The sequence below is a fragment of the Dendropsophus ebraccatus genome, chromosome 6 (assembly GCF_027789765.1).
Source record: "Dendropsophus ebraccatus isolate aDenEbr1 chromosome 6, aDenEbr1.pat, whole genome shotgun sequence".
Classification (NCBI taxonomy): domain Eukaryota; kingdom Metazoa; phylum Chordata; class Amphibia; order Anura; family Hylidae; genus Dendropsophus; species Dendropsophus ebraccatus.
In genome coordinates this window covers 113,512,946-113,525,731 of record NC_091459.1, presented here as the reverse complement: position 1 = coordinate 113,525,731, position 12,786 = coordinate 113,512,946, and the positions used below count along the sequence as shown (strand labels likewise).

The 12,786-nt window shown below is 43.5% G+C and overlaps 1 protein-coding gene and 1 long non-coding RNA gene across 2 annotated transcripts in view; one reads left to right on the top strand and one right to left on the bottom strand.

Moving 5' to 3' along the window:
• The window catches only part of LOC138795935 (uncharacterized), a 39,026-nt gene that overhangs the window by 23,898 nt on the left and 2,342 nt on the right, over window positions 1-12,786 (bottom strand). Inside the window, exon 2 of the long non-coding RNA XR_011363688.1 lies at window positions 5,713-5,805. This is a non-coding gene — a long non-coding RNA (uncharacterized lncRNA). The remainder of the gene's footprint in view (window positions 1-5,712; window positions 5,806-12,786) is intronic.
• NCK1 (NCK adaptor protein 1) overlaps window positions 5,797-12,786 on the top strand; it is a 90,665-nt gene continuing 83,675 nt past the window's right edge. The window contains exon 1 of the mRNA XM_069975687.1: window positions 5,797-5,822. The gene's annotated coding sequence lies outside the window, so the exon portion shown is untranslated. The remainder of the gene's footprint in view (window positions 5,823-12,786) is intronic.

The following is a 12,786-nucleotide window of genomic DNA, read 5'->3' as shown; positions in this document are numbered from 1 at the left end:
ACAACTTTGAACTGATATGGAGCTGTAATACGGGTACAGCTTCAGGGCATATTACACCCCCTATATTACAACCATGTGCACCCCCTATATTACACCCTCTACATTACACCCATGTGCACCCACTTACTCTTGTATCTGATATGGGGCATTCAGAGATGTTGATGCACACCGGACAGGATAGTTTTGGAGGCAGTCAGATGCCCAGCAAGTATCGGTCACGTATCATAATATACTTATTCTGTGTGGATCAGTCTGGTGGCTGGAGAAGTTGGATGCAACCCTAGGGAGTCTGAGAAAGCATGAATACAGCCTATGGCCTATGGCTGTATCCATGTTTTCCAGGACTCCCTAGGGCTATATCTAACATCTAACGCTTGGGTTTGGAGAGACCTGAGTGTGCTCTGGATTTGTTCATCTCTAGTCACAACCTCAAGTTTTCAGCCACAACCACAATGTCTCCATCTTCTTTCTGCTCCAACATAGAAGACAAAGTGGCCAATTCTGGCCACCCAACATAACCGATGGCCATTATCCTCTGGATACTTTAATGATGTACATGTCTATGGAGTCAATGGAGCTTCCCCATGGACCCTGTGACAGATGCCGATATAATGTCTGTGGATACTGTCATCAGCCCCATTCTCCTTCTTGGAGACACAACAATAAGCATTTTAGGGTGTCTATAGTGTTGTATAGTCCAGTATCAGGTTGCCATTGTACTTATTCAAAAATATGGTCTTTGCTGTTACATAGAATTTCACATTTTACAAGAAAGTCTTTCTAAAATAGATATGGAGAACTAGTGACCATAATCGGCTTTCTGAAATAGAAAGAATGAAGAGAGTTGAGAGGCCGGTCCGAGGAGGCTGCCGGATGGGAACCACAGATGTTCACTGTCAGTCAGACAGACGTCTACTGGGGACAGTTAGCCGGATTTCTACACTTATATGGTACAATCATTACCACTATGTTAGAAGGAGCAATGATTGGTAGCGTAAAATAAGTATTCACAAAGTGATATATTCCATTACTGAGGAGGATTATGGGCTCATTTCACAATAGCAAGACCTTCTTAGTAAACAGCTTATCTGGGTTAGAGTTAGAAAATCTTTTTTTAACTACCCTACAAGAAAATATAGTTATTCATAGCTTTTTGATTTAGCCGCACCACTCTTGTCCCCAGTTTGTGTATGGTATTGCAGCTTAGCCTCATTGCAGTGAATAGAGAGTTGTAATACCAGAGGATGGATGAGGTACTGTATTTGCAAGGTTTTTCTAAGGCCTTATTCACACGATCAGTAAAGTTGTCCATAATTGCAGATCCGTAAGAACAGCTCAACTTAGAGCACATTGATTTATATTGGGCTATTCACACAGTCTGTTTCAATTTTGATCAGTAATCCGTTCCGTAAAAAAAAAGGACATGCTCTAGTGCAGATTGTGATTGCGGCATGGATTACCAATAGAAGTCTATGGGATCTGTGTTTTTTACAGATGTCACAGATGTCACATCAGTGACGTCCACAAAAAAGACGTATCGAACCTATGCAAACTAGTATTATTCACATTTAACGGAAACAGATGCAATTATGGATGAATTTATATGAAACGCGGCGTAAAAATAGCTGGAGGTTTGGCGGTCCAGAAAAATTACTGAACGTGTGAATGAGGCCTAACCCTAGATAACTATTATTTAATTTTAAATTGCCCTTGATTCCAGAGCACTAAGATAACCCCTTTAAGGGCCCTATTCCACGGGACGATTATCGTTCAGGTTATTGTTAAGATGTTCGAATCTAATCGATAATCGTTCGGTTGAATCGCAGTTAATGATTAACGACCGAACGATAAATCGTTGATCGTTTAATAAGACCTGGACCTATTTTTATCGTTGCTCGTTCGCAAATCGTTCGCATTGAATAAGACGTTGTTCGGTCGTTCGCAGTAGTGACGAACGCAATAGCGACGACAAGACGATTATCGTTCCATGTAAATGGGTAAACGATTTTAGGTCTTTCGCAATATCGTTCGTTTGGATCATTTATTGTTAACGATTATGCGCACGATAATCGTCCCGTGGAATAGGGCCCTTACAGTAGAGAGGGGTCTCCCATTTAGCACCTTGATGAATTAGCTGGAATTCTCAGTCTCAGTCCATGATTTACACAGCGCCTTGATTTCAGTGGACAACATATAAAGATTAAAGGAGAAGTCTCACCAAATTTATAAAATAGAGGAAGGCAGGGGGGTACAGGAAAATAATAAATAACCTAAACTCACCCCTCCCCGTGTCTCCGTTGCTATGCTCCCGCTGACGTTCCCTGAAAGTCTTTCGGCTTGAAACCGGGTACATGATGTACCCAGCTCTTCCAGCTGCAATGCCACTTACCCGGCTGACTGATTGCCCGCTCAGCCACTGAGTGACTGGGGCGGTGTCCTGACAAGTCACTGATTGGCTGCGCGGGCAATCACTGAGCAGGGTGAGTGGCATTGCAGCTGGAAGAGCTGCAGGATATCAGTGACTGTGAACGGAACCCGGGAGCTGTGCTATGGAGCATGAGGATTTGTTTATTTGTTTATTATTTATGGCTGCTGGCCATTACATGCAGGCAAGGAATAAATAGAGGCACAGAACATTCTAGGACTATGCCTGCCCATTACTGTAGTCATATTGGGGAAGATTTATCAAACATGGTCTAAGGTGACACTGGCTCAGTTGCCCCTAGCAACCAATCAGATTCCACTTTTAATACCTCACAGACTCTTTGGAAAATGAAAGATGGAATCTGATTGGTTGCTAGGGGCAACTGAGCCAGTTTCACTTGACACCATGCTTGATAAATCTCCCCCATTGTTTGTATTAAAGGGCATCTCTGGGTAACTTGTGCTGAAGATCCACACTGTTCTATATTTGCTTAACACAATAGTGCAAATAAGCTGCTGCTGGTCTTCCCTTGTCCAGCAGCAGCAGTATGGGGCACATGGGCAGATACATGGGAATGATGTGACATGCTTCTGCCCACCTGCCCCATTTACTGCACTCTGCTCCAGCAGAATCTGGGTGATATCTAGGACCCCATAGCCACCCTGTTATTGGACATTGCTTCAGTGCCAGATTGTGAATACGTCTTGTGTTTATACTAGCATCATGGCTTCCTATCATAGCAGAACCATGACCGTGCCAAAATGTGGACCATGCTTCAATGAAGCTTTAGTATATGCAAATATGAACTGTGAAAAACTCACATAATGCAGCCTATGCGAGATATTGTGGAAACGTCAGAACAAGACATTTTATTTTGGTAGCTATGTCTATGTTTAAAGGGAACCTGTCACTTTTAAAGTGCCGTCCAGTCTGGAGACAACATGTATATACAGCAGGAGGAGCTGATATATTAAATTGTAGGAAAGATTCCAGAACAATTCATATAAATCTTTGCTTATTCTGGGATAAGTAGTGGAGTGGGCAGTCCTACTAAGTGATTGACAGCTCTCCATATGGAAACATATACACTGACAGCTGTCAGTCACTGAGAAGGAGGGCCCACACGACTACTTGGCCCAGAATAAGCAAAGATTTACATGAGTACTCTGAATATTATCTCAAAAAAATATATATTAATCTGCTCAGTTCCTCCTTCTCTCTAACATGCTGCCTTCAGTCTGGACTGCATTTTAATGCTTCAGGCACTCGAAGTAGGATACATCAATACTGGAAGCTATGGTAAACCAATGATCAGGATGCAAATTGATTTTTTTTCCACTTAATTATGCTCAATCACTTAAAGGGGTACTTCACTTAAGAAAAATTTAACACTGTTCAATCCCCACCCATAATCTAAGCTTGTTTGTAATAGAACATGAACTGGGTTGTTTGTCTGCAGCACATCCTGACTTACACCCTGAGGCTTCCTGGTCCACTCTGTCTCCACTCCCCTGTCCTCCCCCTCCCTTCTGAGACCAAAGTCACATGATCTCTGTCTCTTCGGTTGCCAGGCAAGCTGTAACACCTCATCTGTAACCCTACCCACCACTGATATCATACCAATCAGGGAGCACCTGGCCAAGGGGCGGGGAAACAACAGAACAAGGACAGCCTCCTGAGCAGTATAGGGGAATGGAAGAGCATTTCATTTTTTAGGTCTTGGGTGAACCCCCCCCCCCCCACACCCCTTTTTTAAACTAAGATTTATACTAGGCCAACATTAAGTTAAAAAGAAAAAAATTAACTACTGTATGTAGTCTCTGTGGCTCCTCTTCTGGCAATGTCACATCACCATACTCCCGTAGATCAAGTCTTACTGTATGTTCTTAATGACAGAACAAGAAGATAACACATTAAATGTATACCGACCTTAGAGACACGTATTAAGGGAGTTCTCAGTGAGCGAAGCTATAATAATACTTTTCCAGTAATACCATATTTCCTTCTAGAGTGGATGAGCAACATAATAAAAAAAACTGCTAATAATAACTAAGAGATGAGTCAAAGGGCCGGAAATGCCCAAATGCCTGTGGACTGATCTCACTATTAACATTATGTGCACACATGGCTCATGTCATCTCGAAGGGTTTGTCTCATAGAGGCAATAGCTGTCAATTTCCATATTCAGGCATATGGACATCATAGAGGGGTTTCTTGCTTGGGGACCCATTTTATGAGTAAGTAAGAGACCCTATCTGTATACAGTAGGTGGCTCACACTGGGGCTGGCCTGGCCTGTCCATGCATTTACATAAGTAGCCATTCATGAGACATCTCCAGCGTGGGGGCTATTTTTAGATGTGGCCGGGGAGGAGGTGGCTGAAAAAAAAAGATGCCACCTCCTCCCCAGCCACATTTAAAAATAGCCCCTACGCTAGAGTACCCCTTTAACAGCCATCAGCAAAATTATAAAAGTTCTCCAGCTCCAGAATAAAATATGTATTTCTTTATTATGTATCTTCTTATGGCTGGGTTCACACACAGTATATTTCAGTCAGTATTGTGGTCCTCATATTGGAACCAAAACCAGGAGTGGATTAAAAGCACAGAAAGGCTCTGTTCACACAATGTTGAAATTGAGTGGATGGCCGCCATTTAATGGCAAATATTTGCTGTTATTTTAAAACAACGGCTGTTATATTGAAATAATGGCAGTTTTTTACCGTTATATGGCGGCCATCCACTCAATTTCACCATCGTGTGAACAGAGCCTTTCTGTGTTTTCAATCCACTCGAGCATCCATTACAGCTGACAAATCTTTTGCTATTAACTATTAAAATACCATTTCTCTGGCTGTATTAAAGCAATGTACGTTTATGTTTTATTCTGTTCTGTTTTAGATTCTGTTTTTTTCCCTGTTCTCCTTCCAAGCAATGCGCTCTTGAAATGAAAGAGTTAATAATTAACGTTCATGGAAAATCCATACAAGTAGTCTGCCCTGGGAATCGCTCCAGCGCAGAGCACGGTTTTGCATTTTTCATGGACAGTGTTGCTTTGAACATTTTCCATGTGAGCGCATAGCTCTGGGGAGGCTTTCTCATGTCCCCATGCCATGTAGTATTGTTAGTGGGGTAACAGAACCAGGCTCAATGAAGACGCCCAGCTCACTGCCATGGTAGACGGGAACCCATTCTGCCAATGTATTTTTGTACTGTGATGGTGAATGAGTGCCATGTTTGTGTCTATGAGTGTCAATTGCACAATAAAATGTCAACAACATTGTGTACCTGCTGATGTCATTGTGGAGATTTATTCAGAAATCTGTTAGCTGACAGCTATTTCTTGCCGCACCACCTGTTATTCCAGGACTTTACCTTCCACTGGAAGAAAGGATCAGGTATGAAAATTCATTGGGGACCCCTATACACATAACACCACACGCACGTTTATGCACATAATGTTGTCTTCCAGGGGCGGACACAGTCTGCTTAGGCCCCCCCCCCTTAAGCAAACCCGCCACCACACTCCTCCCCCACCCAGGCGCATATAAAACTATGCACATCTATACATGCTCAATTTCTACCTTTCTGGTACTTACCAGCTGCTGTATGTCCTACAGGAAGTGGTGTGTTTTTTCCAGTCTGGGGAGCAGGAGAGGTTTTCAATTGGGATTGGCTACTGCTCTGGACAGTTCCTTTCCCGAACAGAGGTGGCAGCAGAGAGCTCTGTGTCAGACTGGAAAGAATACACCGCTTCCTGCAGGACTTACAGCAGCTGATAAGTACTGGAAGACTTGAGATTTTTTAATAGAAGTAAATTACAAATCTCTGGCACCAGTTGATTTGAAAGAAAGAAAAAAGAGAAACCTCTTTAGGTACATATACATACGCACACACAACTGACACACACACAGGCACCATTAACATATATACAGCTACACCACTGACAGACATTTACATTGGAATGTGATTACACTAGTGCAGATGTATACACTGTGAATAGACCGTACACAGGAAAAACCATCTCCCAAGTGTAAAAAGAACTATTGAACCAGAAACAAGATCATCTGCTGCAGAACATCTTTATAAGCAGATCTGACAAACACCAGATTACAGTACATACATACACACAGTACATACATACCACTAATGCTACGTTTACACAAAACGATTATTGTGCGAATTCGCACGATAACGATCGAATTCGAACGATAATCATACGTGTAAATGCTGTGAACGATCAAACGACGAACGAGAAATCTTACAACATGATCTAAAATCGTCGTTCGCAGATCGTTCAGTGTAAACAGTCGTTCGCCGATTTAACCAGTGTGTGAGATAGGCTTAAGCAATTGCAAAACGATCGCAAAACGAATTTCCGTACGATATATCGTACCGTCTAAACGCTGACCGTTATGAAAAAAAATCGTTACTCCGACATCGTTAATCGTACGATCGGGCCAATTATCATTTTGTGTAAACGCAGCATTACAGTTCTCAGTTTTCCCCTCTTCCGCTATGTAGTTGGGCTGATTGCTCCACATAGTAACAATGAGGACCTGCGGGTCATGTGATCCTCTCCCTCTCTGCAAAATGGAGGCTGATGCAGAGACTCTGCCTCATGGATAGAGCGGCCTTGACAGGAGCATAACCCTGATAGTTCCCAATTCTCTGTTTTGTTCCTTTTGATGTTCAACCCCATATCCTGCACTACAGTGAGCGGGCTGAACATTACAGTGGCCGGCCCAGCTCTCTCTCCGGGCCCCGTGTAGCTGTAAAAAGGAAGGGAAACTCTGGATTATCATACAGTGGTACCTCGGTTTAAGAGTAACTTGGATTAAGAGCGTTTTGCAAGAAGAGCTCACAGTTTTATTAAATTTGTAACCTGATTTAAAAGCATTGCTTTGGTTTAAAGTGTCACTGTCGTGAATTTTTTTTTTGCAGAAATCAATAGTCCAGGCGATTTTAAGAAACTTTGTAATTGGGTTTATTATCCGAAAAATGCATTTTTATCATGAAAAAGCAGTTTGAAGCTCTCCCCCCTGTCTTCATTGTTCTCCTATGGAGAGAGCTAAAGAAAAGACCAAAACAGGACAACAAAGAGTTAATCTACAAATCCCTCACGGGATATCTCTTGTGACAGTCACCAGTGACCTGTCTGAGCTCAGATTACAGCTGTCACCCAGCTCCGTGCCTGTAATCCTCTGTTATCTGCTTTCTGCTGCCGGCTAACTCCCTCCTTCCTCCTCCCCCCTCCCCTCTCCCTAGAGCAGACAGGGTACGTCTCCTGCAACAAGTCACAATTTTCAGATTTTTCAGAGTGGATGAAAAAGAGGAAGGAGGGGGGGACCTGGGAAAAGGCTTTTTACATGCAGATAATGGCAGATTTGGCTAATAAACCCAATTACAAAGTTTCTTAAAATCGCCTGGACTATTGATTTCTGCAAAAAAAAAAAATACGACAGTGACTCTTTAAGAGCCCCCTGTACTGGGGGGGGGGGGGGGGGGGGGAACGGGAGGTCTGCATAGGATAGTCTATAGCACTGTACTCTGACCCAGGAAGTCTCCCTTACCGTCCAAATCATAGCAGATCAACTTCGGGCTGGGGCTTGCATCAGGGAACAGGTCTTCATAGATGTAACCCCTCTCTCCCCGGACAGAGAGTGCTGCATGTATGTGCCCACATATGTCCTGTCATTCCTTTATGCTCCCTGCAATCTCTGTCAGCCCTTGTGTTTCACATCCTCTCCTTTCCTGCTATAATGTGCCTGCACTCACACTCAGCTATACACACTGCTGCTATAATGTGCCTGCACTCACACTCAGCTATACACACTGCTGCTATAATGTGCCTGGACTCACACTCTAGCTTTGGCTGTCCAGGCATGATAGGAATTGTAGTTTTGCAACAGCTGGAGGGCCGAGGGTTCCCCATCCCTGCTATAAAGAATATAGGAGTGCCCATTTATTTCTGATGTATTGAAAAGTGTAATAGGCTATGCTTTCCAATACAAACACATACTACACACAATATACTTGGTGTGAGATTCTGGCATGTGCACCAAAAGTAATAAAAAAGAAATCAAGAAATAAACATTTTTTGAAAATTTAACATGCCCGATTCTTCTCTCCACAGACATCTGTCATCAGGGGAGAGACAGGAGGCCACCATAAATATTTGGCTACTCCTGATAAAATTGGTGATTTCAGCAAACACAAAGGTGTATGACCAGCTTTAGCCTTTGCTGTTAGGGAGCTTTAAAGGGGTAGTGCGATTGGCTGAGCATGACTGAGCTCAGCCAATCGCGGCCGAGCAGCTGATGACGCAACAGAGGGTGGCCGGCATGAGGGACGAATGGAGCAGTTCGGCCGGCCTCCCGAAGATGACATCATTGTCCCGAGATGGCGGACGGGGGTCGACACGAATCTGGTGAGTATAGTGCATCACACTTCCGGGTCTAGCGTGGGTGGGGGGAACACGGGAAGGGGGCCATTCACTAACATAACATACATTACAAAGTTGTATAACTTTGTAATGTGTGTTATTTAGTGAATAATTTTGAAACGCCGCACTACCCCTTTAAAGGGGTTGTCCAGCGAAAATCCTTTTCTTTTTTCAAAACAACTGGTTTCAGAAAGTTATATACAGGAACTGTCCAGAGTAGTAGCAAATTCCCATAGAAAACCTCTCCTGCTCTAAACAGTTCCTGTCTCGGACAGAGGTGTCAGCAGAGAGCAGTGTCAGACTGAAAAGAATACAGCACTTCCTGCGGGACATACAGCAGCTGATAAGTGCTGGAAGACTTGAGATTTTTTAAATAGAAGTAAATTACAAATCTATATAACGTTTTCTAAAACCAGAACAATTGAAAGAATTTCTTTTCTCGCTGGAATACCCCTTTAAATCCTTTCTATCCAGTCACACAGCTTCATAAACCGCACAGTATAAGGGTATGTTTACACTGAGGAAAACAGGCAGAAATTCCGAGTGCAGTGGGGACTCCGCTCGGAATCCTGCCTGCCTCACTGTCTTAATGTTATGTAAAGGGGGTGCCTCCACTCTCCACGGATCTCCGCTCAAACAATTGACATGTCCGCCTGTTTTCCTCAGTGTGAATGTACCCTCACAGACAAATGAAAATCTATCTGTACCATCAGATAGCTGTTTTTAATCCAAGATCTGTCCTGGGGTCCGTTCGGCAGGTGATGCAGTTATTGTCCTATAAAACAACTTTTAAACTTCCAGCCCTGTGTCAAACTGGCATGGCCTAGAGAGTCTGTGCATTAGGCTGGCACAACCTCTCTGTCCTACCTCCCCGCCCTCTTCATCATTAGGAATGCTCCAGGCAGATTTTTTACTATTCATCAGCTGTGTGAGCACGGCACATGGGCTGGATCTAGTAGCGTGATTTGATGGGGGCAGACGCTCCTGGGCCCACCCAGGCAGGGGGCCCACTGAAGATTTTGCAAGTTAATGCTGTCCGCAAAAGCTATTGCTTTTGCAGACAGACTTAACAAATTTCTATTGGCTGTAGGTGCCCCCTGGCCAGCAACCAGTGCTCCTGGGGGACCCACATGGCTACCGAATGTTGCGTCTAACCATTTAGCTGTATGCGCTTGTATGTGAGGAGAACATACATTTGAATGCAGCAGGGTGATTGACAAGGCGAGGAGAGCATTTACTTTCCACCCTGCCAATCACTGTTGTGGCCACAAGAGGCCGTTCCCTCACTCAGAGCTGTGGGACATGAGTGATGTCACTTGTTTGCTCACAGAGCAAGGAGAGAGTTGACATGAGAAGACAATAGTACTGCAACCGCACTTTTCTTCTTAGTTATAGAGGAGGAGACCTATGTGGGCGGGTGGGGCTAACTCCTGGGAAGGATGTCATCTATGGGGGTTGGGGTATGGGATGTGCTGGCTAACTGAAAAGGGGGTACCTAATTTGGAGGTACAGTCTACTCACAGTGGTGGTGGTGATGTCTAACCACCAGGAGGAATACCAGGGAGATTACAGCAGGGGAAGGGAGTGGCTGCATGGGGAATACATACCGGGGAGATTACCTACATGAGATGGTGCTAGTTGGGATGCCTACATGGAGGATACTACCTTTTTTTTTTGGGGGGGGGGGGGGGGAGGTATTGCCTGCACAGGGAGGTCTAAATACTAGATAGATGCACAGAGAGGAGTCTAACTTCTATATGAGGGCACAGAGGGCCCTAACTACTACTACACGGAAACAGAGGGAAATGATAACTATTTTGGGGCACAGAAGGCCTAACTATGATATGGATTTCAATATGAAGGTACAGAGAGGCCTGACTACTATAGGGGGGTGCACAGGAAGGGTCTATCTTCTATATAGAGAAACAAGGCGGATAATCTACTATGTTAAGGTAAAGATGGTGGTCTTTTTACTATATGAGAGCATAGAGGGACCCTGCAAACTATATGAGGGCAAAAAATGGGTCTAAATACTACATGAGGGTATAAATTGGCTGCTCTCATATACCCTGTACACCATGATTATCGCTGCTGATTTCTCCTAAATTTTTAATATATTGTCATGTATTGTTTCTATGAATTAGTAAAGTAATTATTCCATTTAGTTATGTTGCAGTAGTTTGGCTTTTTTGCATATAGGTTATTTAGTATAGTTGCCTTGAACTGCATGGGACTATTTATTATTATTACCCAGCATTCGTACTATACATTTACTTTATTAGTACTGCGGGTATCCCCTTCGAGTGTTGCCTATTTGGTCATTGATCATCAGCTATGGTGTAGTCCTCATGCTGCCCAATAGATATTACACAGATAGATATGAGATAAAGAGATAGAAGAATGGATGGATGGCTAATTAGAAAATAATAACAACACCATAGCTTTCTCTATGTTGTGTGTGGTCTTACAACTTGGTTCCATTCTCTTTTAGTGGAACTGAGCCGCACTACCAGATCCAAGCTTTGGAGGAGAGTGGCGCTGTTTCTGGAAAAAGGCAGCTATGTTTTTGTAATGCTGGATGCCTCCTTTAATGTTTACATGGTTATATATGTGAAATGTAGAAAGACTTTTCCACTGTTCTCAGTCCCTGTTCACTATGAATAATGTAGTGGAAAATACCCTTTATTAATCGGAAAGCATTGTCATCTACTGAGGTTCCCTATGGGTAACATAATCGGTTGGGGGCCCACTGAGACTCACTCGCCCTCCCTAGGCTGAACGCCTAGCTATGCCCCTGGCTGGATCGTTAAGGCACCTGTGCAGTTTTCACTGGAGAGGAATAGGAAAAATCCTGCCAGTGGCATTCCTAATGATGGAGAGGGTGGGGAGGAGAGACGGAGGGGTGGTGCAAAGTTAGGGCACAGATACTCTAGGCCACAGCAGTTTGACGCAGGGCTGCAAGTTTAACAGTTGTTTTTTAGGACAATAACTGCATCACCTGCCGAACGGACCACAAGACAGATCTTGGATTAAAAGCAGCTATCCGAAGGTACAAGATTGTGGGTACAGAGTCACTTTAACAAATGAAATGGGATCAATTATTAAGTACCTTTCCTCTCTCTCATCTCTATCTCTCTATATATACCTTTTAAGTGTTCTATAGGGATTGTAAATTGTGCATACACTTCACACTACAACTGTCAGGAGAACGTGAGAGAATCAGGTTAAACTCTTCAGAAATGAAAACCAGTTGTTTTTTTTAAATAATGCACACATCTGGGTCACAGGGAATTTTTCCTTTTTTTAAAAAAAATTGAAATAGAAAATACCCAGGACATCCAAATCTGGCAAACAGAATAAACCCTATGATACTATTACTCTTTACAACCGCATCCAGGCCCCTTGTGAACTCTAGTAGTGAGTTCACTGTGACCACTTCCTCTGGCAGAGAGTACTATAGTGTCACTGCTCTTACAGTAAAGAATCCCTCTTTGTGCTGTTGTAGGAACCACTTTATTTCTGTATGTGGAGGATGTCCCCCTTGTTATAGATACAGTCATGGCTATAGGGATATAACTAGATCACAGAAGGGATCTCTGTAGTGGCCATTATTATATTTCTACATGCTGATTAGAACTATAAGCAGGTAGACAAATCTAGTTAGTGCACGGAGCGCTGTGGAGGAAGGGATGTCTCTTACCGTCATCCTTGGCGCCGTGCCCATACTGTTGGTAAGGCCCCCAAACATCCATCCCTTCTAATGATTATTAGTGGAGTGGGCCGGCCGGGCTGGTGCTCTGGGGGCAGGAGCTCCCTGCTCCAATCGGCCTTACCGGACACAAGATAACACTACAAAATGGTGCTGAGGAAGTTGAAGTGTCACTGTTGTTTACATTTTTTTTTTTTTTTGCAGAAAT